The sequence below is a fragment of the Stegodyphus dumicola genome, chromosome 7 (genome assembly GCF_044657685.1).
Source record: "Stegodyphus dumicola isolate Sdum_Otavi_A_Nest chromosome 7, ASM4465768v1".
In the NCBI taxonomy this organism is placed as follows: Eukaryota; Metazoa; Arthropoda; class Arachnida; order Araneae; family Eresidae; genus Stegodyphus; species Stegodyphus dumicola.
This window is the reverse complement of record NC_140774.1, coordinates 140,825,416-140,842,165: the sequence shown is the minus strand read 5'-3', so window position 1 is coordinate 140,842,165 and position 16,750 is coordinate 140,825,416. Positions and strand designations below refer to the sequence as shown.

At 33.4% G+C, this 16,750-nt stretch overlaps 4 non-coding genes across 4 annotated transcripts; all 4 read right to left on the bottom strand.

Annotated features, from left to right (window-relative positions):
• Positions 1-601: 601 nt before the first annotated feature.
• Positions 602-674, bottom strand: TRNAV-AAC (transfer RNA valine (anticodon AAC)). Its single transcript has one exon. It is a non-coding gene; the product is annotated as a tRNA-Val (tRNA).
• A 4,695-nt stretch (positions 675-5,369) lies between these two features.
• TRNAV-AAC (transfer RNA valine (anticodon AAC)) lies at positions 5,370-5,442 on the bottom strand. Its single transcript has one exon. It is a non-coding gene; the product is annotated as a tRNA-Val (tRNA).
• A 4,694-nt stretch (positions 5,443-10,136) lies between these two features.
• Positions 10,137-10,209, bottom strand: TRNAV-AAC (transfer RNA valine (anticodon AAC)). Its single transcript has one exon. It is a non-coding gene; the product is annotated as a tRNA-Val (tRNA).
• Positions 10,210-14,902: 4,693 nt separating this feature from the next.
• Positions 14,903-14,975, bottom strand: TRNAV-UAC (transfer RNA valine (anticodon UAC)). Its single transcript has one exon. It is a non-coding gene; the product is annotated as a tRNA-Val (tRNA).
• Positions 14,976-16,750: the final 1,775 nt, after the last annotated feature.

Genomic DNA, 16,750 nt, shown 5'->3' with positions numbered 1-16,750 from the left:
CGGATTTCGACGGTTAACGGAAAGGACAATAAAACTAATTTCGAGCTTAAAAGAGGTAAATCTGAAATTTTATATAAACGTAAGTGCATTTTCAAATTTCGAAGTCATTTCTTTATATAAGTTTATTAACTTCATATCTACGGTGAGTTTAAATGATAACGGCTTGTGCGCGAAAATCTGAGGAACACTCTAAAAATTATTAAAAAAAATTAGAGTTGCACCCACCACATTCCGAACATGGGACTTTCCGTGTGTTAAGCGGATGTGATAACCACTACATCATGAGTGCACGTGTTAGATGTATCCCCAGTCAGTTAAAAATATAAACACTTGCTTTCTAAAAATTAAATTAATGCTCTATTATACACATTCAGTTCAAAATATAAATACTTGCTTTTCAAAAGAAAAATTAGCACTGTCATTTAAAAACTTAGGGTTGTACCCACCAGGTTTCGAACCTGGGACCTTCCGCGTGTTAGGCGGATGTGATAACCACTACACCATGTGCACACATACAAGATGATCTTATTAACTTTCATTTGATAGTATAAATACTTGCTTTTCAAAAATAAATTTAGTAGTTTAAATAAAAAGTTGACGTTGTACCCACCAGGTTTCGAACCTGGGACCTTCCGCGTGTTAGGCGGATGTGATAACCACTACACCATGGGTACACATGCGAAATGTTCTTATTAACAATCATTTCATAGTACAAATACGTGCTTTTCAAAAGTAAATTTAGTACTGTCAATTAAAAAGTTTATTGTGTTCTTTTTATTAATTTTAAAGTGTATTGATGGATTTTATCAATTAAAACTTTGGAATAATTTGAATAGCGCTTCCGAAAATTATTTTAGAAGATAAGCAATTTTTTAACCCCTTCGAGCCGGGTAGCGAAAACGCGCGCTTATCGCGGAGGCCGGCAGTGTCTTCCCCGAGCGTCTCTCCAGGGCCGAGGGCTTTTTTACTACTAAGCCTAAATCCATGAAATTTCCGAAGTATCAACGCATTGTTTAATAATGCTCTATAGAGTATTTAAACGGCTTATGCTTTATAGAAATTTATATATATATACTTTAATTACCTTATTTCTTGTTTAAATGCATATTTTACACATTTTATTTTAATTACTCACCATTTTATGACTTTTAACATTATATATCTGAAAACTAAATATATTACTTAAAATTCTCATTTCGTATGAAAAATTTTAAAACAGGGATCTACACACAGTCCTACGTTACATTCATTGAACTCGTAATAACTCATTTGCTGTTTTGGAGGATTTTTCCGGGAATGTGAACAAACGAAGCACCGTCGTCTCATTTTCTTATCAGTCTCTTCTGAACAAAGTTTTGGAAAATGTCTTTCAGTTAATCTTTCAGAATCAATATCAGAATATCAGAATTTCAGAATCAATATCTGAAATATTTTGCATCATTTCTGCTATTTCATGCTCTGTTAAACATTTTCGACGCTTCGACATTGAAACGGTAAAAACAGAAAGAATTCACGTCTAACAAGATCTAATTATTTTCTAAAAACTGAACTGTAAACCGAAATACTCGACGCTTTACCGCATATAAAACTTCTACTTACAATAAACAACTACCACGTGCGAATAAAGTGCAATTTAAAGAGACGTCATAAATCACGCCATTCGGAAACATTTAGTTCCCCGTTTGTTTATATAATAAAAAACACGTGTACGTGAGTCATGCTTCTCTCATTTCGAGTAGAATGTCTTATGTACATGTATCTGAAACCATATGGACATACAGTGCCATCTTGTGGCATAAATTATAGTTTGAAAAACGTTCCAAGGTACTGGCACAAATACGTGACATTCGGTAGAAAACGCAACTTTTCTCTGGCACGCCTGCGTGTCGGCCGGTAGATAAGTGCGTTCGTTGCTGGCACGTATACGTGACAGTCGGCGCGAAGGGGTTAAGTCTATTTTCGTGTAAAATAAAGAAAAAATGTTTTAAGGGCTAATTTTAACATATATAAGAGCTCAAGTAATAATCTAAAATGATACCAAAAAATACGATGCTAGAAGCGAAACTTTTGTTTTTCTCATTTTTGTTTTAAAATTAGGCTTAGCGATGCAAAACCTCCGTCCTGTACGGTGACTACCTTCGATTCTCTTTCGTCCCGCACGAGCATCTTAAACAAAGGTGCGCTGTCGCGAAAAGGTTAAGCATTAGGTAGGGTTAGCATTAGTATCAGTTATCAGTAAAGGCATTCGAGACAAATCATTAGGGGACTGAAAACAAGGATTGGACGTTTTACACGACACAGGTACGTTTACTGGTGATTTTCATTTAAAGTATTATTTGATTCATTGAAAAATCGGGATTTACTAGCATACATATATTTTACGCTAATTTATCGAACTTTTGGTTGAAAACTCAGGGATATAAAAGCTTTGCGTTGCCACTTTGCAAAGTGCAAGATATTTCTGTTACAAAATTAATCAAAATACTCGGCAATTTAAAAGAAGTGTGTTACCACTCGCCAAAACGTTAAACGAATTTAATAAACATTCAGGGATTTAAGAGAAATATGTGTTGCCTCTATCCGAATTAAAATATTATCTTCCATGCATCAGTAAGTTGTCGTTCAACAAAGTGGGGATATTTCATTTTTTTCATTCAAATTTATTCTGTTATAATTTAACAAATTAAGAAATTTAAAAGCAGTAAGCAAAAGTTCATTTAAATTGTTATTAATTTCTATATAAAAAATTACACTAACAGATTTCATTAAAATCATCTTTCTCTATATATACAAAGAAGAGTGTCCGTTTGTTTGTTTGTGTGCGCGTAATTTATAGAAAGATTACGATTTATCACGATCTTGAAGAAATTTTGCGAAGTTCACATTCATAACCAAAGCAAGTTATTAAGATTTATAAGATTTCGAAGAAATTTGTAAGAAATTAAAAGATTTCGGAAAATCACCCTACGGAGTCAATACTCAAAGAATTTGACATTCATTGTAGGTTCAGGTCGCCGTTGTTGAGTTTTCGCTATCAGTGAAAATCATAATGCTAAGTGAAAAATTTATAATTTTTTAACGAATATAAAAATTAATGCTTTCTACATAGTTTCAAATTTGAAATCGCATCACTAATCTCAACAGTCACATCAAACTTGCGTTCCCTTTTTTAGTTCTTACTAACACTGGTAGAGGGCGCCATGTTCTTATGTTTTTCCTGATGAGAACAGTGTAGACTGTAGAAGATTTTTGTAGAAGATTAAAGGGCTTCTCTAAAATCCCTTTTTTTACGAATCTTTCAGAAACGGAGAAGAAAGTGGTAGAGATGGACGAAGATTTTCGGAAAGCTCATTTCCGGAGGAGGGAGAAATTAAAAAAAAAAATACAGAATTAAGGAAAATTCTGTACGCCAAAGGGGCGTTTTTAACGATTTCTGTATTACCTTAATATATTAAATATCATATTCTTCTCACTAAAACCATAAAATTCAGTTCAACAACAATAACGCAAAATAATTTTAAAATGAGCATATCTTTAGAATTTCCACTACACAGTCTCGTGCGCAGGAAATTTCCCCCCCCCCCATACAGTGCTGCCATTGCTCGCTTTGAAATCGTTGAGTTTGTTAATCAAAAATTCGTTAAAGTGTTACAAAATATGAAATCGATAAAAAACAGATTCCAAATTTGGGCTTTCAGATGCCATATTCAGGTGGAAACGTACGATATTCAAAATTTAATGGCTCTAACTACCGTTGCCTTAGCACAATGCAATCATATATACATTCATGCAGATTCTTCATCATGTAGGTTCTTTAAATATAATTAAGGGCTCTAATATTTGGTGGCAATAATTTGAAAAGTGAACCGACATTTTCAATGAACCAACGAAAATCCCAAAACAAAATTAAGAGTCCTTCTGGGGAACAAATTGCCCCTTTGGACTAAAACGACATAACCGATAACAAAGCAAGTATCAGTTCTTACTAAAACCATTACAGGGAGCCGTGCAGTTAGTTCTACAACAATACAGTTGAAGCCTGGTAAAATTTTATAGAATTCATCTTGAACCAGAACATTGCTGTTTACGTGAAATCTCGAAAAACTTTCCCCATTCCCATAAATGAAGCCTTTTCACTCTGCGTAAACCACAAGCAACGTCGGGTACTTCAGATTGTATGTAACATTAATTATTACGAACATTATTATCATATGTATCTGTATATTACAGGAATTTTCAGTTATTAATATTTTATTCAATGCGGTATTTTCCCATGGATGTGAAAAATTAAACAAATTAATTTATTTTCAGTGTTTAAGAACTTGGTCCCTAAAGTAAGTTTTTAAAAACTTCACAAAAATTTATTTGATAAGAGATAATTTTTTTAAAAAAAAAAGTTGTGGTAGTTTAATAGAATTTTTTTCCGAAATTCATTTGCGAGTTTTGGCACAAAAATTGCTTAAATGCTTCTTAAAATCCTCTAACTTATCGATTTTAAAATATTACCTCGATTAATTTCTACACGCTTATCTGGTATTTTTATATGCAATTGGGCCAGTCTTTATTATTTACGATATTAACACGTCAAGTGTGAAGTCAGTCACCGATGGCTGACAGTTCGGATAGCTTCGGTGACTGATGACTGACAGCACACTTGTCGTTTAGGCTTCTTCAGTTACTGTTGACTGGCGATATGCAAGCAGCTTAAAAAATTATATACTTCTCAGATCTATCTTATAACAAATTATAGCTAGAATATCGATGAAACCGGATTTCGACGGTTAACGGAAAGGACAATAAAACTAATTTCGAGCTTAAAAGAGGTAAATCTGAAATTTTATATAAACGTAAGTGCATTTTCAAATTTCGAAGTCATTTCTTTATATAAGTTTATTAACTTCATATCTACGGTGAGTTTAAATGATAACGGCTTGTGCGCGAAAATCTGAGGAACACTCTAAAAATTATTAAAAAAAATTAGAGTTGCACCCACCACATTCCGAACATGGGACTTTCCGTGTGTTAAGCGGATGTGATAACCACTACATCATGAGTGCACGTGTTAGATGTATCCCCAGTCAGTTAAAAATATAAACACTTGCTTTCTAAAAATTAAATTAATGCTCTATTATACACATTCAGTTCAAAATATAAATACTTGCTTTTCAAAAGAAAAATTAGCACTGTCATTTAAAAACTTAGGGTTGTACCCACCAGGTTTCGAACCTGGGACCTTCCGCGTGTTAGGCGGATGTGATAACCACTACACCATGTGCACACATACAAGATGATCTTATTAACTTTCATTTGATAGTATAAATACTTGCTTTTCAAAAATAAATTTAGTAGTTTAAATAAAAAGTTGACGTTGTACCCACCAGGTTTCGAACCTGGGACCTTCCGCGTGTTAGGCGGATGTGATAACCACTACACCATGGGTACACATGCGAAATGTTCTTATTAACAATCATTTCATAGTACAAATACGTGCTTTTCAAAAGTAAATTTAGTACTGTCAATTAAAAGGTTTATTGTGTTCTTTTTATTAATTTTAAAGTGTATTGATGGATTTTATCAATTAAAACTTTGGAATAATTTGAATAGCGCTTCCGAAAATTATTTTAGAAGATAAGCAATTTTTTAACCCCTTCGAGCCGGGTAGCGAAAACGCGCGCTTATCGCGGAGGCCGGCAGTGTCTTCCCCGAGCGTCTCTCCAGGGCCGAGGGCTTTTTTACTACTAAGCCTAAATCCATGAAATTTCCGAAGTATCAACGCATTGTTTAATAATGCTCTATAGAGTATTTAAACGGCTTATGCTTTATAGAAATTTATATATATATACTTTAATTACCTTATTTCTTGTTTAAATGCATATTTTACACATTTTATTTTAATTACTCACCATTTTATGACTTTTAACATTATATATCTGAAAACTAAATATATTACTTAAAATTCTCATTTCGTATGAAAAATTTTAAAACAGGGATCTACACACAGTCCTACGTTACATTCATTGAACTCGTAATAACTCATTTGCTGTTTTGGAGGATTTTTCCGGGAATGTGAACAAACGAAGCACCGTCGTCTCATTTTCTTATCAGTCTCTTCTGAACAAAGTTTTGGAAAATGTCTTTCAGTTAATCTTTCAGAATCAATATCAGAATATCAGAATTTCAGAATCAATATCTGAAATATTTTGCATCATTTCTGCTATTTCATGCTCTGTTAAACATTTTCGACGCTTCGACATTGAAACGGTAAAAACAGAAAGAATTCACGTCTAACAAGATCTAATTATTTTCTAAAAACTGAACTGTAAACCGAAATACTCGACGCTTTACCGCATATAAAACTTCTACTTACAATAAACAACTACCACGTGCGAATAAAGTGCAATTTAAAGAGACGTCATAAATCACGCCATTCGGAAACATTTAGTTCCCCGTTTGTTTATATAATAAAAAACACGTGTACGTGAGTCATGCTTCTCTCATTTCGAGTAGAATGTCTAATGTACATGTATCTGAAACCATATGGACATACAGTGCCATCTTGTGGCATAAATTATAGTTTGAAAAACGTTCCAAGGTACTGGCACAAATACGTGACATTCGGTAGAAAACGCAACTTTTCTCTGGCACGCCTGCGTGTCGGCCGGTAGATAAGTGCGTTCGTTGCTGGCACGTATACGTGACAGTCGGCGCGAAGGGGTTAAGTCTATTTTCGTGTAAAATAAAGAAAAAATGTTTTAAGGGCTAATTTTAACATATATAAGAGCTCAAGTAATAATCTAAAATGATACCAAAAAATACGATGCTAGAAGCGAAACTTTTGTTTTTCTCATTTTTGTTTTAAAATTAGGCTTAGCGATGCAAAACCTCCGTCCTGTACGGTGACTACCTTCGATTCTCTTTCGTCCCGCACGAGCATCTTAAACAAAGGTGCGCTGTCGCGAAAAGGTTAAGCATTAGGTAGGGTTAGCATTAGTATCAGTTATCAGTAAAGGCATTCGAGACAAATCATTAGGGGACTGAAAACAAGGATTGGACGTTTTACACGACACAGGTACGTTTACTGGTGATTTTCATTTAAAGTATTATTTGATTCATTGAAAAATCGGGATTTACTAGCATACATATATTTTACGCTAATTTATCGAACTTTTGGTTGAAAACTCAGGGATATAAAAGCTTTGCGTTGCCACTTTGCAAAGTGCAAGATATTTCTGTTACAAAATTAATCAAAATACTCGGCAATTTAAAAGAAGTGTGTTACCACTCGCCAAAACGTTAAACGAATTTAATAAACATTCAGGGATTTAAGAGAAATATGTGTTGCCTCTATCCGAATTAAAATATTATCTTCCATGCATCAGTAAGTTGTCGTTCAACAAAGTGGGGATATTTCATTTTTTTCATTCAAATTTATTCTGTTATAATTTAACAAATTAAGAAATTTAAAAGCAGTAAGCAAAAGTTCATTTAAATTGTTATTAATTTCTATATAAAAAATTACACTAACAGATTTCATTAAAATCATCTTTCTCTATATATACAAAGAAGAGTGTCCGTTTGTTTGTTTGTGTGTGCGTAATTTATAGAAAGATTACGATTTATCACGATCTTGAAGAAATTTTGCGAAGTTCACATTCATAACCAAAGCAAGTTATTAAGATTTATAAGATTTCGAAGAAATTTGTAAGAAATTAAAAGATTTCGGAAAATCACCCTACGGAGTCAATACTCAAAGAATTTGACATTCATTGTAGGTTCAGGTCGCCGTTGTTGAGTTTTCGCTATCAGTGAAAATCATAATGCTAAGTGAAAAATTTATAATTTTTTAACGAATATAAAAATTAATGCTTTCTACATAGTTTCAAATTTGAAATCGCATCACTAATCTCAACAGTCACATCAAACTTGCGTTCCCTTTTTTAGTTCTTACTAACACTGGTAGAGGGCGCCATGTTCTTATGTTTTTCCTGATGAGAACAGTGTAGACTGTAGAAGATTTTTGTAGAAGATTAAAGGGCTTCTCTAAAATCCCTTTTTTTACGAATCTTTCAGAAACGGAGAAGAAAGTGGTAGAGATGGACGAAGATTTTCGGAAAGCTCATTTCCGGAGGAGGGAGAAATTAAAAAAAAAAATACAGAATTAAGGAAAATTCTGTACGCCAAAGGGGCGTTTTTAACGATTTCTGTATTACCTTAATATATTAAATATCATATTCTTCTCACTAAAACCATAAAATTCAGTTCAACAACAATAACGCAAAATAATTTTAAAATGAGCATATCTTTAGAATTTCCACTACACAGTCTCGTGCGCAGGAAATTTCCCCCCCCCCATACAGTGCTGCCATTGCTCGCTTTGAAATCGTTGAGTTTGTTAATCAAAAATTCGTTAAAGTGTTACAAAATATGAAATCGATAAAAAACAGATTCCAAATTTGGGCTTTCAGATGCCATATTCAGGTGGAAACGTACGATATTCAAAATTTAATGGCTCTAACTACCGTTGCCTTAGCACAATGCAATCATATATACATTCATGCAGATTCTTCATCATGTAGGTTCTTTAAATATAATTAAGGGCTCTAATATTTGGTGGCAATAATTTGAAAAGTGAACCGACATTTTCAATGAACCAACGAAAATCCCAAAACAAAATTAAGAGTCCTTCTGGGGAACAAATTGCCCCTTTGGACTAAAACGACATAACCGATAACAAAGCAAGTATCAGTTCTTACTAAAACCATTACAGGGAGCCGTGCAGTTAGTTCTACAACAATACAGTTGAAGCCTGGTAAAATTTTATAGAATTCATCTTGAACCAGAACATTGCTGTTTACGTGAAATCTCGAAAAACTTTCCCCATTCCCATAAATGAAGCCTTTTCACTCTGCGTAAACCACAAGCAACGTCGGGTACTTCAGATTGTATGTAACATTAATTATTACGAACATTATTATCATATGTATCTGTATATTACAGGAATTTTCAGTTATTAATATTTTATTCAATGCGGTATTTTCCCATGGATGTGAAAAATTAAACAAATTAATTTATTTTCAGTGTTTAAGAACTTGGTCCCTAAAGTAAGTTTTTAAAAACTTCACAAAAATTTATTTGATAAGAGATAATTTTTTTAAAAAAAAAAGTTGTGGTAGTTTAATAGAATTTTTTTCCGAAATTCATTTGCGAGTTTTGGCACAAAAATTGCTTAAATGCTTCTTAAAATCCTCTAACTTATCGATTTTAAAATATTACCTCGATTAATTTCTACACGCTTATCTGGTATTTTTATATGCAATTGGGCCAGTCTTTATTATTTACGATATTAACACGTCAAGTGTGAAGTCAGTCACCGATGGCTGACAGTTCGGATAGCTTCGGTGACTGATGACTGACAGCACACTTGTCGTTTAGGCTTCTTCAGTTACTGTTGACTGGCGATATGCAAGCAGCTTAAAAAATTATATACTTCTCAGATCTATCTTATAACAAATTATAGCTAGAATATCGATGAAACCGGATTTCGACGGTTAACGGAAAGGACAATAAAACTAATTTCGAGCTTAAAAGAGGTAAATCTGAAATTTTATATAAACGTAAGTGCATTTTCAAATTTCGAAGTCATTTCTTTATATAAGTTTATTAACTTCATATCTACGGTGAGTTTAAATGATAACGGCTTGTGCGCGAAAATCTGAGGAACACTCTAAAAATTATTAAAAAAAATTAGAGTTGCACCCACCACATTCCGAACATGGGACTTTCCGTGTGTTAAGCGGATGTGATAACCACTACATCATGAGTGCACGTGTTAGATGTATCCCCAGTCAGTTAAAAATATAAACAGTTGCTTTCTAAAAATTAAATTAATGCTCTATTATACACATTCAGTTCAAAATATAAATACTTGCTTTTCAAAAGAAAAATTAGCACTGTCATTTAAAAACTTAGGGTTGTACCCACCAGGTTTCGAACCTGGGACCTTCCGCGTGTTAGGCGGATGTGATAACCACTACACCATATGCACACATACAAGATGATCTTATTAACTTTCATTTGATAGTATAAATACTTGCTTTTCAAAAATAAATTTAGTAGTTTAAATAAAAAGTTGACGTTGTACCCACCAGGTTTCGAACCTGGGACCTTCCGCGTGTTAGGCGGATGTGATAACCACTACACCATGGGTACACATGCGAAATGTTCTTATTAACAATCATTTCATAGTACAAATACGTGCTTTTCAAAAGTAAATTTAGTACTGTCAATTAAAAAGTTTATTGTGTTCTTTTTATTAATTTTAAAGTGTATTGATGGATTTTATCAATTAAAACTTTGGAATAATTTGAATAGCGCTTCCGAAAATTATTTTAGAAGATAAGCAATTTTTTAACCCCTTCGAGCCGGGTAGCGAAAACGCGCGCTTATCGCGGAGGCCGGCAGTGTCTTCCCCGAGCGTCTCTCCAGGGCCGAGGGCTTTTTTACTACTAAGCCTAAATCCATGAAATTTCCGAAGTATCAACGCATTGTTTAATAATGCTCTATAGAGTATTTAAACGGCTTATGCTTTATAGAAATTTATATATATATACTTTAATTACCTTATTTCTTGTTTAAATGCATATTTTACACATTTTATTTTAATTACTCACCATTTTATGACTTTTAACATTATATATCTGAAAACTAAATATATTACTTAAAATTCTCATTTCGTATGAAAAATTTTAAAACAGGGATCTACACACAGTCCTACGTTACATTCATTGAACTCGTAATAACTCATTTGCTGTTTTGGAGGATTTTTCCGGGAATGTGAACAAACGAAGCACCGTCGTCTCATTTTCTTATCAGTCTCTTCTGAACAAAGTTTTGGAAAATGTCTTTCAGTTAATCTTTCAGAATCAATATCAGAATATCAGAATTTCAGAATCAATATCTGAAATATTTTGCATCATTTCTGCTATTTCATGCTCTGTTAAACATTTTCGACGCTTCGACATTGAAACGGTAAAAACAGAAAAAATTCACGTCTAACAAGATCTAATTATTTTCTAAAAACTGAACTGTAAACCGAAATACTCGACGCTTTAACGCATATAAAACTTCTACTTACAATAAACAACTACCACGTGCGAATAAAGTGCAATTTAAAGAGACGTCATAAATCACGCCATTCGGAAACATTTAGTTCCCCGTTTGTTTATATAATAAAAAACACGTGTACGTGAGTCATGCTTCTCTCATTTCGAGTAGAATGTCTAATGTACATGTATCTGAAACCATATGGACATACAGTGCCATCTTGTGGCATAAATTATAGTTTGAAAAACGTTCCAAGGTACTGGCACAAATACGTGACATTCGGTAGAAAACGCAACTTTTCTCTGGCACGCCTGCGTGTCGGCCGGTAGATAAGTGCGTTCGTTGCTGGCACGTATACGTGACAGTCGGCGCGAAGGGGTTAAGTCTATTTTCGTGTAAAATAAAGAAAAAATGTTTTAAGGGCTAATTTTAACATATATAAGAGCTCAAGTAATAATCTAAAATGATACCAAAAAATACGATGCTAGAAGCGAAACTTTTGTTTTTCTCATTTTTGTTTTAAAATTAGGCTTAGCGATGCAAAACCTCCGTCCTGTACGGTGACTACCTTCGATTCTCTTTCGTCCCGCACGAGCATCTTAAACAAAGGTGCGCTGTCGCGAAAAGGTTAAGCATTAGGTAGGGTTAGCATTAGTATCAGTTATCAGTAAAGGCATTCGAGACAAATCATTAGGGGACTGAAAACAAGGATTGGACGTTTTACACGACACAGGTACGTTTACTGGTGATTTTCATTTAAAGTATTATTTGATTCATTGAAAAATCGGGATTTACTAGCATACATATATTTTACGCTAATTTATCGAACTTTTGGTTGAAAACTCAGGGATATAAAAGCTTTGCGTTGCCACTTTGCAAAGTGCAAGATATTTCTGTTACAAAATTAATCAAAATACTCGGCAATTTAAAAGAAGTGTGTTACCACTCGCCAAAACGTTAAACGAATTTAATAAACATTCAGGGATTTAAGAGAAATATGTGTTGCCTCTATCCGAATTAAAATATTATCTTCCATGCATCAGTAAGTTGTCGTTCAACAAAGTGGGGATATTTCATTTTTTTCATTCAAATTTATTCTGTTATAATTTAACAAATTAAGAAATTTAAAAGCAGTAAGCAAAAGTTCATTTAAATTGTTATTAATTTCTATATAAAAAATTACACTAACAGATTTCATTAAAATCATCTTTCTCTATATATACAAAGAAGAGTGTCCGTTTGTTTGTTTGTGTGCGCGTAATTTATAGAAAGATTACGATTTATCACGATCTTGAAGAAATTTTGCGAAGTTCACATTCATAACCAAAGCAAGTTATTAAGATTTATAAGATTTCGAAGAAATTTGTAAGAAATTAAAAGATTTCGGAAAATCACCCTACGGAGTCAATACTCAAAGAATTTGACATTCATTGTAGGTTCAGGTCGCCGTTGTTGAGTTTTCGCTATCAGTGAAAATCATAATGCTAAGTGAAAAATTTATAATTTTTTAACGAATATAAAAATTAATGCTTTCTACATAGTTTCAAATTTGAAATCGCATCACTAATCTCAACAGTCACATCAAACTTGCGTTCCCTTTTTTAGTTCTTACTAACACTGGTAGAGGGCGCCATGTTCTTATGTTTTTCCTGATGAGAACAGTGTAGACTGTAGAAGATTTTTGTAGAAGATTAAAGGGCTTCTCTAAAATCCCTTTTTTTACGAATCTTTCAGAAACGGAGAAGAAAGTGGTAGAGATGGACGAAGATTTTCGGAAAGCTCATTTCCGGAGGAGGGAGAAATTAAAAAAAAAAATACAGAATTAAGGAAAATTCTGTACGCCAAAGGGGCGTTTTTAACGATTTCTGTATTACCTTAATATATTAAATATCATATTCTTCTCACTAAAACCATAAAATTCAGTTCAACAACAATAACGCAAAATAATTTTAAAATGAGCATATCTTTAGAATTTCCACTACACAGTCTCGTGCGCAGGAAATTTCCCCCTCCCATACAGTGCTGCCATTGCTCGCTTTGAAATCGTTGAGTTTGTTAATCAAAAATTCGTTAAAGTGTTACAAAATATGAAATCGATAAAAAACAGATTCCAAATTTGGGCTTTCAGATGCCATATTCAGGTGGAAACGTACGATATTCAAAATTTAATGGCTCTAACTACCGTTGCCTTAGCACAATGCAATCATATATACATTCATGCAGATTCTTCATCATGTAGGTTCTTTAAATATAATTAAGGGCTCTAATATTTGGTGGCAATAATTTGAAAAGTGAACCGACATTTTCAATGAACCAACGAAAATCCCAAAACAAAATTAAGAGTCCTTCTGGGGAACAAATTGCCCCTTTGGACTAAAACGACATAACCGATAACAAAGCAAGTATCAGTTCTTAGTAAAACCATTACAGGGAGCCGTGCAGTTAGTTCTACAACAATACAGTTGAAGCCTGGTAAAATTTTATAGAATTCATCTTGAACCAGAACATTGCTGTTTACGTGAAATCTCGAAAAACTTTCCCCATTCCCATAAATGAAGCCTTTTCACTCTGCGTAAACCACAAGCAACGTCGGGTACTTCAGATTGTATGTAACATTAATTATTACGAACATTATTATCATATGTATCTGTATATTACAGGAATTTTCAGTTATTAATATTTTATTCAATGCGGTATTTTCCCATGGATGTGAAAAATTAAACAAATTAATTTATTTTCAGTGTTTAAGAACTTGGTCCCTAAAGTAAGTTTTTAAAAACTTCACAAAAATTTATTTGATAAGAGATAATTTTTTTAAAAAAAAAAGTTGTGGTAGTTTAATAGAATTTTTTTCCGAAATTCATTTGCGAGTTTTGGCACAAAAATTGCTTAAATGCTTCTTAAAATCCTCTAACTTATCGATTTTAAAATATTACCTCGATTAATTTCTACACGCTTATCTGGTATTTTTATATGCAATTGGGCCAGTCTTTATTATTTACGATATTAACACGTCAAGTGTGAAGTCAGTCACCGATGGCTGACAGTTCGGATAGCTTCGGTGACTGATGACTGACAGCACACTTGTCGTTTAGGCTTCTTCAGTTACTGTTGACTGGCGATATGCAAGCAGCTTAAAAAATTATATACTTCTCAGATCTATCTTATAACAAATTATAGCTAGAATATCGATGAAACCGGATTTCGACGGTTAACGGAAAGGACAATAAAACTAATTTCGAGCTTAAAAGAGGTAAATCTGAAATTTTATATAAACGTAAGTGCATTTTCAAATTTCGAAGTCATTTCTTTATATAAGTTTATTAACTTCATATCTACGGTGAGTTTAAATGATAACGGCTTGTGCGCGAAAATCTGAGGAACACTCTAAAAATTATTAAAAAAAATTAGAGTTGCACCCACCACATTCCGAACATGGGACTTTCCGTGTGTTAAGCGGATGTGATAACCACTACATCATGAGTGCACGTGTTAGATGTATCCCCAGTCAGTTAAAAATATAAACACTTGCTTTCTAAAAATTAAATTAATGCTCTATTATACACAATCAGTTCAAAATATAAATACTTGTTTTTCAAAAGAAAAATTAGCACTGTCATTTAAATACTTAGGGCTGTACCCACCAGGTTTCGAACCTGGGACCTTCCGCGTGTTAGGCGAATGTGATAACCACTACACCATGTGTACACATGCGAGATGTTCTTATTAACAATCATTTCATAGTATAAATATTTCTTTTCAAAAATAAATTTAGTATTGTCAAATAAAAAGTTGAGATTGTACCCACCAGGTTTCGAACCTGGGACCTTCCGCGTGTAAAGCGGATGTGATAACCACTACACCATGGGTACACGTGCGAGATGTTCTTATTAACAATCATTTCATAGTTTAAATACGTGCTTTTCAAAAGTAAATTTAGTACTGTCAATTAAAAAGTTTATTGTGTTCTTTTTATTAATTTTAAACTGTATTGATGGATTTTATCAATTAAAACTTTGGAATAATTTGAATAGCGCTTCCGAAAATTATTTTAGAAGATAAGCAATTTTTTAACCCCTTCGAGCCGGGTAGCGAAAACGCGCGCTTATCGCGGAGGCCGGCAGTGTCTTCCCCGAGCGTCTCTCCAGGGCCGAGGGCTTTTTTACTACTAAGCCTAAATCCATGAAATTTCCGAAGTATCAACGCATTGTTTAATAATGCTCTATAGAGTATTTAAACGGCTTATGCTTTATAGAAATTTATATATATATACTTTAATTACCTTATTTCTTGTTTAAATGCATATTTTACACATTTTATTTTAATTACTCACCATTTTATGACTTTTAACATTATATATCTGAAAACTAAATATATTACTTAAAATTCTCATTTCGTATGAAAAATTTTAAAACAGGGATCTACACACAGTCCTACGTTACATTCATTGAACTCGTAATAACTCATTTGCTGTTTTGGAGGATTTTTCCGGGAATGTGAACAAACGAAGCACCGTCGTCTCATTTTCTTATCAGTCTCTTCTGAACAAAGTTTTGGAAAATGTCTTTCAGTTAATCTTTCAGAATCAATATCAGAATATCAGAATTTCAGAATCAATATCTGAAATATTTTGCATCATTTCTGCTATTTCATGCTCTGTTAAACATTTTCGACGCTTCGACATTGAAACGGTAAAAACAGAAAGAATTCACGTCTAACAAGATCTAATTATTTTCTAAAAACTGAACTGTAAACCGAAATACTCGACGCTTTACCGCATATAAAACTTCTACTTACAATAAACAACTACCACGTGCGAATAAAGTGCAATTTAAAGAGACGTCATAAATCACGCCATTCGGAAACATTTAGTTCCCCGTTTGTTTATATAATAAAAAACACGTGTACGTGAGTCATGCTTCTCTCATTTCGAGTAGAATGTCTAATGTACATGTATCTGAAACCATATGGACATACAGTGCCATCTTGTGGCATAAATTATAGTTTGAAAAACGTTCCAAGGTACTGGCACAAATACGTGACATTCGGTAGAAAACGCAACTTTTCTCTGGCACGCCTGCGTGTCGGCCGGTAGATAAGTGCGTTCGTTGCTGGCACGTATACGTGACAGTCGGCGCGAAGGGGTTAAGTCTATTTTCGTGTAAAATAAAGAAAAAATGTTTTAAGGGCTAATTTTAACATATATAAGAGCTCAAGTAATAATCTAAAATGATACCAAAAAATACGATGCTAGAAGCGAAACTTTTGTTTTTCTCATTTTTGTTTTAAAATTAGGCTTAGCGATGCAAAACCTCCGTCCTGTACGGTGACTACCTTCGATTCTCTTTCGTCCCGCACGAGCATCTTAAACAAAGGTGCGCTGTCGCGAAAAGGTTAAGCATTAGGTAGGGTTAGCATTAGTATCAGTTATCAGTAAAGGCATTCGAGACAAATCATTAGGGGACTGAAAACAAGGATTGGACGTTTTACACGACACAGGTACGTTTACTGGTGATTTTCATTTAAAGTATTATTTGATTCATTGAAAAATCGGGATTTACTAGCATACATATATTTTACGCTAATTTATCGAACTTTTGGTTGAAAACTCAGGGATATAAAAGCTTTGCGTTGCCACTTTGCAAAG